A 12,460-nucleotide genomic window follows, 5' to 3' on the forward strand; every position below is an offset into this window, starting at 1 on the left:
TTGTTCTATTGTCAGCATGCCACCCCAGTTTGGACCCAGCTATATGTAAATCAGTCTTGACCCTGCTCCTCATGGGAACAGTCTGGTCCGAACTGCCAAGCCAGGGCATCCCTGCACCGGAAACAAGCATCCGGGACCAGTATCAGGGTATCACCCCTTATCAACCAGGCTAGCTTGAATCCAGTGGCACAGCGAGCAAGGGACCCACATCTGGGCATACCCATCCCACTTAGGGTGAAAAATGCTACACAAACAAATGATGGACGGAATGCTGAACAAATCAAACTTTCACCCTCAGTCAAGAGATCTGGGTTAAATCCATCTTTTTTTGCCTCCCCATTCCACCCCAGTTTGGACACAGCCATATGCAAATCAGTCTTGACCCTACTCCTCATGGGAACAGTCCAGCCCAAACTGCCAAGCCAGGCCCTCCCTGGACATAAATCGAGCATCCTGGGACCAGTGTCCGGATATCACCCCTTATCAGCCAGGCTAGCTTGATTCCAGTGGAAGAGCGAGCAAGGGACCCACGCCTGGGCATACCCATCCCACTTAGGGCAAAAAATGCTGCGATAACAAAATAGCGGCATTTTTTCAGAATTGTGGCTTAAAATCCAACTTTACCATTAGAGAGGGTTTTAAATTGTTATTCCTCAGACACAAACCACGACTTTCCTACCTGCTCCTACTCAGCGTTTTCACTTAGGAAATGTTAAAAGATAACCTAATGTTATCTTATGGGAGAAGTAGGCCTTGCAGTAGTTAAATGTAGGAGTTTTTCTCTACCAGGGCATGTAAAACTTAAAAGTATATGTCCAACTTTTTTACTACATTCCACTCTGCCTTAAGGGCTGTTTAGGACTTGCCTTAGGGGTGACATATGTATTAAAAAAAAAGATTTGGGCCTGGCAAAAGGTTTCTTTTGCCAGGTCGAAATGGCAGTTTAAAACTGCACACAAAGGCAAGCCTGAGTCATGTTTAAAGGGCTTCATAAGTGGGTGACACAATAAGTGCTGCAGGCCCACTAATAGCATTTAATTTACTGGCCCTGGGTACTTGTGGTACTACTTTCCTAGGTATTTACATGCAAATCAAATTTCCTGTTAAACCTGTCATCCTTAGGGTAGTCCTCCCCCCAACATTTTGCCTTCCTGCTCCATTTTTGCGTGGATCTCACTTTTGCTGGCCTTGGGACTCTGTGCACTTTACCACTGCTAACCAGTGCTAAAGTGTTTGTGCTCTCTCCTCTAAACATGGTAATATTTGCTTACCTCAAATTGGCATATTTTATTTAATTAAATGTCCCCAGGAAAGTGTCACTACATGTGCCCATTGCCTGTAAATTAAATGTTACTAGTGGACCTGCAGCACTGATTGTGCCACCCACTTCAACATTTCTCAGGCCTACCATTGCAGCATGCATGTGTGCAGTTTAAAGTGCCATTTCGACCTGGCAAAGTAAAACTCTTCCCAGTCCCAAAACTTTGTTTTTAATATCACCGGGTTTCAGGGTGCAATGTATTTAAAAGGTAGAACATGTACTTTTAAGTTGTTTACTCTTTTAAATAGGTATTTCACGGTCTACCTCGCAAGGTGGCCAAGATGGCGGTCGAGCATTAGAGGAGCTCCCCGTTGCCTGAGGAAGATCCGCCAATATCCGGCCTGGCAACGACTACGTCCTGATCGGCTTTTTGCCAGGCTCTAGGGCGCTGAGCGGACCCTACTTACCTGACCCTGGGGCCACTGGCTGCTTCTGAAGGACAGTGGCTTGGCGCCTTGCTGGGCCATCGCGGTGACCACACCTAGGGGCAGGGCCGCCGCGCGCTGTGAGCACCTCACTACGTCATCTGCCAGGACCGATGGGATTCTGCAGGGGCTGTGGAGCCCGCCTACTGCGAGTCACCCCGGCGGGAGGTGTACCCCATCCTGGTGAGCGGGTGCAGAGTGAAGACAGTCGCACCACCCTCAGGTCAAGGAAGTGGCGCAGAGGGACGCAAACTCGCCTGGAGCCTTGGACCGCTTCGTCCGTAGTCGGAGTGACGAAAGCCACTGAGGTACTATCCGCCAGTTGCAGAAGCATGGTGTGGTGCGGCTGGGCCTGAGGTTGGCCTGCGTTTCAGCCCGGACGGTGGAGGGCTGGTCCCTTCTCTCTTCCGCGGTGCTCACCCCCGTCTGAAGGGGTTGAGGTCATGGGGTGGGGGACCCACAGCGTTGCTGGTGGATGGGTCACAAGGGCTGCGGTGGTGGTCTCACAACTTGGAACCTTGGTGGCTGAGTCTTACCTCGCCATGATGAAGGCTGGATTGGACCTGACTGGGCTTTGGTGACTCTGGCTGGTGGCCACGGTGGTGGACTGCTGAGAGATCCCTCATGGGGCAGGTGAGATGGAATGGACTGGACTGCTCTAGGTGCAGTGGGGGTGAGCCCCAAGGATTTGGACGTATTAACCTGAACTGTCTGGGGACGGTATCCTGCGTTGGGCCTCCCATGTTTTGAGTGGGGTGTGGCGCAGACTAAACGTGTGTGGAGGCTGATCCGGGGCCCTGGGTGATTAGCAATGGTGTCACGTGAACTGTGAGTTAGCTGCCTCCCAGGTGCAGAGGAGGGGGTGAGGTGCCCCTTGGAAGCAGACTGGGGGCAGTGTGGGCTGTTCTGGGCACATCCTTTCCTCTTCAGGCTAACTTCGGCTATTGGGGCTTGCTGCCTGGTGGTCGGGCTGGTTGGTGGCTGTCCCCCCCCTCCTTTTGAGCTGCCCTGGGCCTTGAGTGATTGGTGTGTTTGCCCGTTACGTCCCTGGTTTGGACTCTTACTCCTGAAGGATGAGGCGAGGGAAGGTTCCACCTCCATCTCCGGTTGGAATGTTAATGGCCTTCTGGACCGTATTAAGCATTCTGCAATATTGCAATTTTTAAGCGCCACAGGCCGACGGTCATTTTCTTGCAGGAGACTAACCTACTAGCTACGAACTGTCCCTTTCTGGGTCGTTTTGGCTATGACAGGTTTTACCACTCAGGTTTTTCACGTGGCTCCAGAGGAGACACCAGGTTGTTGCACAAGTCGTTCCCCTTGGCGGTCACAGCCCATCATATGGACATTCAGGCTTGTTACGTGGGTATTGAGGGTCATTTGGAAGCGAGGCACTACAACCTCATATCTGGTTATATCTCCCTTCTTTTGCAGCCTTCCTTGTTCTCACTGAGATCCTTCATCTTGACTCTCCCTCAGGGTGTCATGGTGATTGGGGGAGACTTTAACGTGCTTCTGGAACCAGTCTCAGATGCCTCCTCTGTCCCTTATCATGCCAGGTGCTCCCTGTCGACCAGTTTGTCCTCCTGGGTGGAGTCGCTGGGGCTTTGTGATGCCTGCTCAGTAGGCATATACTCACCAATCTGCAGTCCATGCCGTGGAGTTCCGCATTGACCTGGTGTGGTAACCGACTGCAGATCTTCTTTTGGTTCAATCAGTTTTCCTTCTCCTGCGCGGTATTTCCGAACATTGCCGGTTGTTACTGTCATGGGTAGTCCAACCAGGCATCTTGCGCCCGGCCTGGAGCTTCAGCGCCAGGCATCTGCAGACTTCAGAATGTGAGGCCTTCGTAGAGGAGGAAATGAGGCAGTTTTGTTAGGCCACAGCTGTCTCTGTAGCATTGACGGCAACGTTTTGGACAGCTAGTGAGCCTTCTTTGAGAGGCTGTATTACAGGCTATATCCGTCAAGCTGGGGTGCTCCGGATGGCGTGCCTGATTGACTTATAGATTCAGATCTTTACAAGTGGAAGCCGGACTCTAGTGCCGGGACACCGAGCATTCCCGTTGTGTCTTGGCCATAGCCCAAAAAGTACTATGGCAGGTTTCTTTGGAGGAGGACAGACAATGATGGGGGGCCCTCTATACAGAGGGTGTCTGCCTTGGACGATAAATCTGGCAAGCTTTTGTACCAGCTGGCTACTCGTGGGATATCCGACAGAGTGGTCCAGGTGATTTGGGATTCGGCGGGCTCCCACCAGGAGGAGCTCATGGCAATTGCACAAACCTTTGCGGACTTTTACCGGGGGTTATATGTGCGATGCTCTCCACCGGCAGCAGAAATCACAAATCCTCTTCTAGATAGCATACCACTGCCGACTATACCAACTGCCCTGGCCCAAGAGCTGGACGAAGCTCTGACACTTGAGGAGGAGACTGCCTCAGTGATGGGGCTGCAAGCTGGGAAGACAGTTGGCCCAGGTGGCTATCCCATTGAATATTACAAAGATGCTCTTCCTCCATCTTTTGAATTTTTACATGGCCGCACTGCTGCAGGGTTCCTTTCCACCAGAGTTGGATTGCGCCACAATCGTAGTCCTGCCTAAGGAGGGTCTCCCGAAAGGACCAGTGTTCCGCATACTGGCCAATTTCACTGATCAACGCCAACATCAAGATTTATGCGAAAGTGTTAGCTGCGCGGTTGGGAAGAGCCTTGCCCCACCGAATCCACCCGTATTAATGTGGGTTCATGTCTGTCTGTAGCACATGCCATTGTATCAGAAGAGTTCACATGGCGCTGTCCAGGGAGCCCACTCTCGATGGCACACTTGCCCTTTTGCTAGTTAATTCCACAAAGCATTTGATACGGTGTTGTGGGCCTTTATGGATGGGGTTCTTCAGTGGGCTGGGCTGGGACAAGGTTCCAAAACATGGGTTGGTTCCTGTATCGCTTGCCGATGGCTCAGATTTGGGTAAACGGGGTCCAATCCCCTGAATTCTCCATCGAGCGTGGCATGCACCGGGGTGCCCACTGTCCCCATTGCTATTTGCCCTGGTGATGGAGCCTCTGGCGTGGCTTATAAGCTTCTATGCCCAGGTTTTTGGCTGGCAGTGGGGACTTGGCCTGGTGGACTGCATTGCGCTCTATGCGGATGATATGCTCTTATTTTTTAAGGATCTCCAGCTGTACAGCCAGGCGTCTGGGCTTCGGGTCGATGAAGGGAAATCTTGCTTGGTGGAGGTTAAGGGCAAAGCTCTGGGTTGGATATGGTGCCCCAACTTACCTTCTCGACATAATTCCTTTAAGTACCTGGGCATACATGTTTCCCCCCTCACGGATTTGGCTCGGGCTCTTAATTTCAAGGATTTAAATCTGCAGCTTGATCACGATCTTGGCCACTGGGCCACAATGCCATTGAACCCAATGTGGTGGCCTGCCCTTTTTAAAATGGTATGCCTGCCGTACTATTTGTATGCACTGAGTTACTACCCCTATCCCATCCCCCGCAAGTGGTTCCACTCCCTAACCACAAAGGTTACCAACTTTGTGTGGGCTGGAGGCTGACACAGAGTGGCGTTCCAGTCGTTGCGTAAATCTCCCTTTGATGGGGGTTTGGGGCAATCCGACATCTACTTGTACTATCTCGCTGCACATATGGTGCTGATTAATGACTGGTTTACCGGGGGTGGGATGATCCAGCTTACCGATTGGAAATATACTCGTTGGGGTTGGAGGGCCTGCTTGACTTCCTATGTGGAATGCCTCTCCCGAATACCCTGCCTTCCCCCACGAGGGTGCCGTTCACTTGTTGGAGGGCGGCCCTCTGCCTTACTGGTTGGAACTGCAGCTTCACTGGGATGACCCCCCTTATGGCGGGGTACTTGGCTTGGTCAGGTCTCGGCCCTGGAGGGGTTCCAGCCTTGGGATCTGGTACCTGGGAGACGTTTATAAGGGGAGACTCTTATGTCTTTTCAGGAGTTGAAGGACAAGTACTCCTTGTCCAACTCTCAGTTCTTTCTGTACTTTCAACTGCGCCATGCCCTACTAGCTCAGGATTTGCCAGAGGGGACATTGCCTAAATACTATCCGTTGGAGGTGAAGATTTTTCAGGGGAGGCTAGGTAAAAGGGCGATTTCAGTGATCTACTGATTGTTAGTGATCCATGCGTCGGATGGACTGGGGAAGGTCTGGCAAAGGTGGGCATCCTGGGTGGGGGACAGAGCTGGCAATTTTGTCGCAGTTGCGCATGATACAATTTAACTACTTGCATGCGACATATCCTATGCCGAAGCACCTGCAACACTCGCTCCCTGATGCACAAGCGGTATCCTCACGGTGCACGCTTCCCAATGTGGATTTCTATCATGTAGCCTGAACCTGCCCGGTTCTGTGGCCCATTTGGGAGGAGGTGGGTCAAGTCTTGTCCATGGTCCTGGCTGTTCCTTGGAGTTAATGCCTCTTACTGCATTACTTGGACTGATGGAGGAGGTGGGGGGCCCTAGAGCGGAACGTGGCAAAACGAGGAGTGGGCCATGCATGGAAACAACAGCAGTTGCTGACGATTAAGAGTTGGTGTGCAGGGGTGGATTGGTGCGCCCACCAGGAGAAGCCAGTGTTTGAAGCTCGTGGCTGTCCAAAAAAGCACAAATGCAATATGGGGAAAATGGTGTGCCTATTACGGCCTATCGATCTGATATCGCAATGTTATATATATATTTGATGTTGGACTGCAGCTAACTCATGCAAATTTATCAACCATACTTTGCATTGTGCGATGCTGTTGGTTATAAAAAAACACGTACATGTTTTACTACTGCCAGGCCTATCTCTCCCATAGGATAACTTTAGAGTTGCCTTATTGCATTCTATAAGTGTAATATCCACATGGGAAGGGATGACCAGTTCATGTTTGCCGTCTCTGGAATCACAATTTAAAATTCTAGCTTATGGTGAAGTTGGTTTTAAATTGCAACTCTGAAAATGCCACTGCTAGAATGTTGTTTTTTTCTTGCCTTAGCCATTTAGTGCCTGTAGCCTGTCTCTGGTCACATGACTGGGTATAACTGACATTTGAGCTTTGTGTATTCTTCCTAGACAGCCACACACAATAGGGAGCTTAGGTAAAGTCATTCCAGATGGGGGACTATTTGGGCAGAGAAGGTGTTGTAAAACTCGACTGGGAGGCCATCGATGCCTGGTGTCTTATTGCGTGGGAGTTCCCTAATAGCTTCTTTGATCTCTGCTTTGGTGATTGGGGCCGCTAGTGCTTTTTGGTCTGTGGCTGATAGTTGTGGGTAGTTGAGATTGTTTAAGAAATTATCTATTTCTTTATTGTCTATCAATGAGAGGGGCATCGTTTAGTAACTCATAATAGTCACGAAAGGCAGAGTTAATCTCTTTCTGGGTGGTAACCGTGGCCATGTCGGGGGTGGGGATTTCAAGAATGGGAGCTGGTGTTGGGGCATTTCGTAGTATTTGTGCTAGAAGGGTGCCTGCTCTGTCAGCTTCTGTATGGATTTTCTGGGTATATGACTGATAGTCTCGAGTAATTCGGCATAGGCAATGCGTGCTTCTTGCAATTCCGTTGTTTTAACAGGGTCATTTACAGCAGCTTGTTCTAGAGCCCCTATTTTGTTTCCTACCCCTTTCAGCTCATTGTGTACAGTTTGGTGTGCTCCTACTACTGCACTAATGGATGTGCCTCTAATGACTGTTTTGAATGCTTCCCATTCGATTAGTCGTTGTCGTGTCGTGATGCCCCCCCAGGAACGACCGACACAAGGGACTTACTTGACGGAATCCTTTATTTTCCTTCCTCTCACTTTCTCGTCCCTACTCTAACTGCCCGCTCTTCCCGTCACTCCTCCTCTTCCCCTCACCACAGCTCCGCCCCACCAACTACTAGCATGCTCACAACATTACATCTCCCCCTTTGTTAATAAAGCTTGTGACCAGTGCTCACATCTCTTCGATCAGCCGTCTCGGTTTTTTGAATGTCTCTTCTTGGCCGGAGGGACATGCTTTCAGACACAGTTCCATTGTCGCCCTCAGTGTCCCGTTCCTGACCTATAGGTGTCCGATCATGTCCTTCACAGTGTTTAGTCACAGACGTTGTAGGCCCCAGCGTGAGTGTCTCTTTCATGGTGGGACTGCATCTTTGAAAGTGGGGGACATTGCGAGTGGTGCACCCGTTCTCCGACTCGGCCGTCGGCGCGGTGCCCGTTCGTCTAGTGGCTGTGAGGGGCTTTGCCCAGAACCAACAGTCCGTTTCCTTACTTGGCTCTTGTTTGACCACGACGCAGTCCCCTTCATGAGGCGAGAGGGATCTAGCTCGTCTCTTGTGGGCCGTAGAAGTTTTCGTGCTCTCCTCGTCAGCGCGATCAGCATCAGGTGCTACTCCTTGGTGAGGACGACCTGATGGCACCGGTCTTAATGCATCCTCCCACGTGGGTATCCGCGTCCAGCTGGGGCGCCCTAACATGAGTGTCGCTGGACATTTGCCTGTCGCGGCATGGGGTGTTGTTCGATATGCTTGAAGCACTTCGTTGAGAGCCATTTGCAAATCTCGTCTATCACGGGTAGCCTGCTGGAAAGTCTCTTTCAGTATGGCCATAAACCTTTCGCCAGTGCCATTGGCTTGTGACCACACAGGTGTTATCCGCCGATGCCGGACACCCACGGATTTCGCAAACTCGCTGAATGTCCGTCCAGTGAACGATGGACTGTTGTCTGTTTTCAGTTCCTTGGGCACACCCCAAGCTGCAAAGACTTCATCTAGGACCGCAATGGTGGCGGCAGCACTGGTGGACGGCACAAACTGGGCAATGGGAAACCGGGAGTATTCGTCCATTATTACGAGAACATATTTGCCTGATTGCATTGGGCCATAAAAGTCCAGGGCTAGTTCGTGCCACACTTCAGGCGGCGGCGGTGTCATCTGACTCGGGGCCGGGGGATCACCGTGCCCTACTGCTGGACACTGTGGACACTCTTTCAGGGTGACATGTGGGGTGGTCTCCAGGGAGACCGCAGGCGGTCGTGCTTGATCCTCCACTAGATGGACATCTTCCTCTACACCAGACAGTCCTAGTGGGTGTGGTGCCCTGGGGTGTCGCGACTTGTAATCAGCCAGGCTGACTGATTTGCCTGGCTTGTACGCGATGTCAGTGCCATTGTTGACGCGATAGAGAACCTCCACCAGACGCAGCCGCTCGGCCGTCGGCAGGCTAAGAAGACAGTCAGCCTCCGGCCCTTCTATGACGTGGATCACAGCGGGAACTGACATTGTGTTGTGTCTCAGCGTAGTTGAAAACTTCCCGAGACAGGGAAGGGGCTTCCTGGACATCCAGGTGTAGACCCGAACAAATGCAGGACTCAGACGCGGGAGGGGGTTCATTTTTTTGTACTCCGTCACCGGAATGTAATTTAGTGACGCTCCACTATCCATCACAAATTTTGTGGCATGTCCGCCGACGCTGATGTCCAGTCGGGAATACGTCTCCAGTTGGTCCGGGTCAGCGACCATGCTCGCGTATTCAACTGAATATTCTTGTTCGTCTGATGTCGATCTAGAGTCCCGAGAGGGTGATCTCCTTGACCATCGCGATGTCCGCGACTCCCTACTGGAGTGCGATGATCTTGATGACGACTTCGGACGACTATGCACAGCTCGCGCATGGTATCGGCGAGTATCGCTCCGCGGCGTCGCGGGCGAATTCTTTTCTTTCTCGCGGCGATACTCCCCGCACATGGCTTCAAAGTGGTTGCTCCGACCACACTTGCGGCACTGCTGTCCCATAGCCGGGCACACTCCGGAGTGCGGGAAGTCGTACCCGCATCTGTAGCATTTTTGTGCTGTCGCCTTCTTCGCATGATCATGTCGCCTGTTGTTTCTCCCCGAGTCCGGTCGACGGCGCCCAGCATGGCGCCGGCGCGATGATGGCCGATCGTGTTGCCTGCGCTCCCTGGACCCTTGGCGAGGGCGACCTGTTCGCACCTGACATATCTGCTCTCGGCGTTCCGTACGCCCTGCTTCCATGGTCTTGGCCTGTTCCTCAGTCTGGTCATGCACTCTCGTCAGTTCTTCTATTTCGTCTAGGGTGTGACTTTTCTTTAACAATTTTCTTCGGAGGGTCTCAGACTGACAGCCATCGATGACACGCAGCCGTATGGCATCATCCGTTGAGAACGCTTCAAAGTTGCAGTGGCGGGCCAACCGTCGTAGTCGAGTTATGTATGTGGTCATCGCTTCATCTTTTATTTGGTGCGCCCGCTGGAACACATACCTCTCGTAGTCTACATTTTTTTTGTGTACAAATTTCTTATCCAGGGCTTCCCGTACCTTGGCGTACGTCCCTGCATCCGCAGCTGGGATTTCCTTAATTATCTTGCTAATGTCCTTCCCCACGAGATTGCGGAGTGCGATTAGTTGATCTTCATCACCAAGTACCTTAGAGCCTTTGATGTAGTCCTCGAAATCTTCGATCCACTCCTCCCAGCGAGGTCCCATGCTGCTCCCTACCACAAGCGCCAGAGGCTCTGGGGGTCGCAAGTGAGACAGTCCCAGGACGATGGGTTTCACCTCCTGACGCGCCGGTGATCCTTGATTTGACATCGTGCCTTCGCCTGAGTGTGTTGTAGAGCTTTCCTTGCTTTTACTTGTGCTTGTTTATATATATATATATATATTTTTTTTTTTTTTTTTTTTTTTGTTCTTGTCTTGGCTTGGGTATGTTTGACTTGCTTATTTTTTGTTTTCGCCTTTGTTTGAGGGTATCATAATTTTTCTCCCTTTTTTTTTTTTTTTTTTGCTTTTACTTGTGCTTGTTAGTTTTAATTCTTGTCTTGGCTTGGGTTTGTTGTGGATGTTCCTTGCTGGTTCCCAGGTGCCTGATCCCAAGATGGCCGCCTACACAATTTGAAAGGGGGTGTCCCAAGTGACTGCCTGATTCAAAGATGGCCGCTGGGCTGACACGGTATCCGGAGCTCACCACGAGGTTTGGCAATCTTTCAGTCCTCCCTGCTCGATCACGCTGCTCCCGAGCTTCTCACCGGCACTCTGGGATCTCAGTCAGTGTAGGGTATGTGTGCTTCTCTGTCGCCGCTCTTCCTGCTGCACGCGACACCCACGCTTCCCGTTTTTTTTTTTTTTTTTTTTCCGCAAGGGGGGGGGGGGGTCCTTTGAATTTCGCGCGCCGATCCTCTCTCTGCGTCTCCGCTGGTGCCACGCTCCGGTCCACGCAGCAGCGACCAGACTCAGGGGCTCACCATCGCCCTGGTTATTTCATGACATTTACTCCGGCGTGGCTCCCAGCTGCAGTGCGCACGGCGGCGGCTTCACTTGCTGTTCGCTGTTCTTCGTGCCGGGCAGACCGCTTCTCGCCTTGGGGTTCGGGATGGCACAGCGCCGATCCCACCCTCGTCGCCAGCTGTCGTGTCGTGATGCCCCCCCAGGAACGACCGACACAAGGGACTTACTTGACGGAATCCTTTATTTTCCTTCCTCTCACTTTCTCGTCCCTACTCTAACTGCCCGCTCTTCCCGTCACTCCTCCTCTTCCCCTCACCACAGCTCCGCCCCACCAACTACTAGCATGCTCACAACATTACAGTCGTGAGGAGGCTGTATTGGTGTTTTCAGTGAAGTAGTTATTTATAGTAGCTATAGTGTCTCGGAACACTGCATCTCCCAATACCCCAGGGTGCTATCTCCATGTGGGGACCGGTATAGGGATTCGTCCCCACGTCAGTGTAAGCTCCAAGGGGTTATGGTCCGATAGTGTCTTCCTGAGTTAGGTAGTCTGTGTGACCTGTGTTATGAGGTTAGTAGAGCAGAATATGCGGTCAAGTCTGGTATGTAACATGTGTGGCGGGGAGTTATACGAATATTCACGTAGGCCCATGTTTTTACTACGCCATGCATCCAAAGGTGTCCATCTGTATGCCCATATACAAAGGGCTTTGGCTTGCCAAATGGCCGCTGTGCCCTGCAGTGGGGGATGTGAGTGGTCTAGTTCAACATCTAGTACTGCGTTGTAATCCCCTTAGCACCCATGGGTATCCCGACCAATCTGCTAGAGTTAAGTTTAGGTGTTCGAGGAATTTATCCTGATCAGTGTTTGAGGCATAAATACTACTTAGGACCATGTGTATCCCATCTAAGGTACCATGTATTAGTACATATCTGCCTTTAGTGTCTATTCGTTTCTCCAATGCAACAAAGGGGAGTCCAGTTTTTAGGTCTCGGCCTGACGTAGGCTGCCTCGTCATACGAGGCTTCTTGGAATCGATACGATTCCAGAAGCCTCGTCCCAGCTCTGCCTTAACTTTTGATTCGAATTATGCCAAAGGCAGTGCAATGATTGCACTGAAGGCATATCACTCACTTATTGTTGCCACCCTGTCTCCTTTTATCTATGCCCTGCGGGATTGGATCTTTTACCCGCGGCGTTACACTGGTGCCTTTATTTACTGGGGAAGCACTATTTGTTTCCCCTTCTGTTTGCCTCTCTGAGACGCAGCTGCTTGTTGAACCCAGCTATCAGCGCAACTTCAATTGTATTTGATGAATGTGTAAATTATAGTGTTACAAAAGAAAACTTTATTTGCGAGAGTAGTCGAGCACTGGCTACTTACAAAGCTTAGATTGATTAGACGGTGAGACTCGGTTACTACTCACGGCGACTAAGCTTTAGACAGTTGAAGTAGCCACTCGA

Source organism: Triturus cristatus, chromosome 5_1 (genome assembly GCF_964204655.1).
Source record: "Triturus cristatus chromosome 5_1, aTriCri1.1, whole genome shotgun sequence".
In the NCBI taxonomy this organism is placed as follows: domain Eukaryota; kingdom Metazoa; phylum Chordata; class Amphibia; order Caudata; family Salamandridae; genus Triturus; species Triturus cristatus.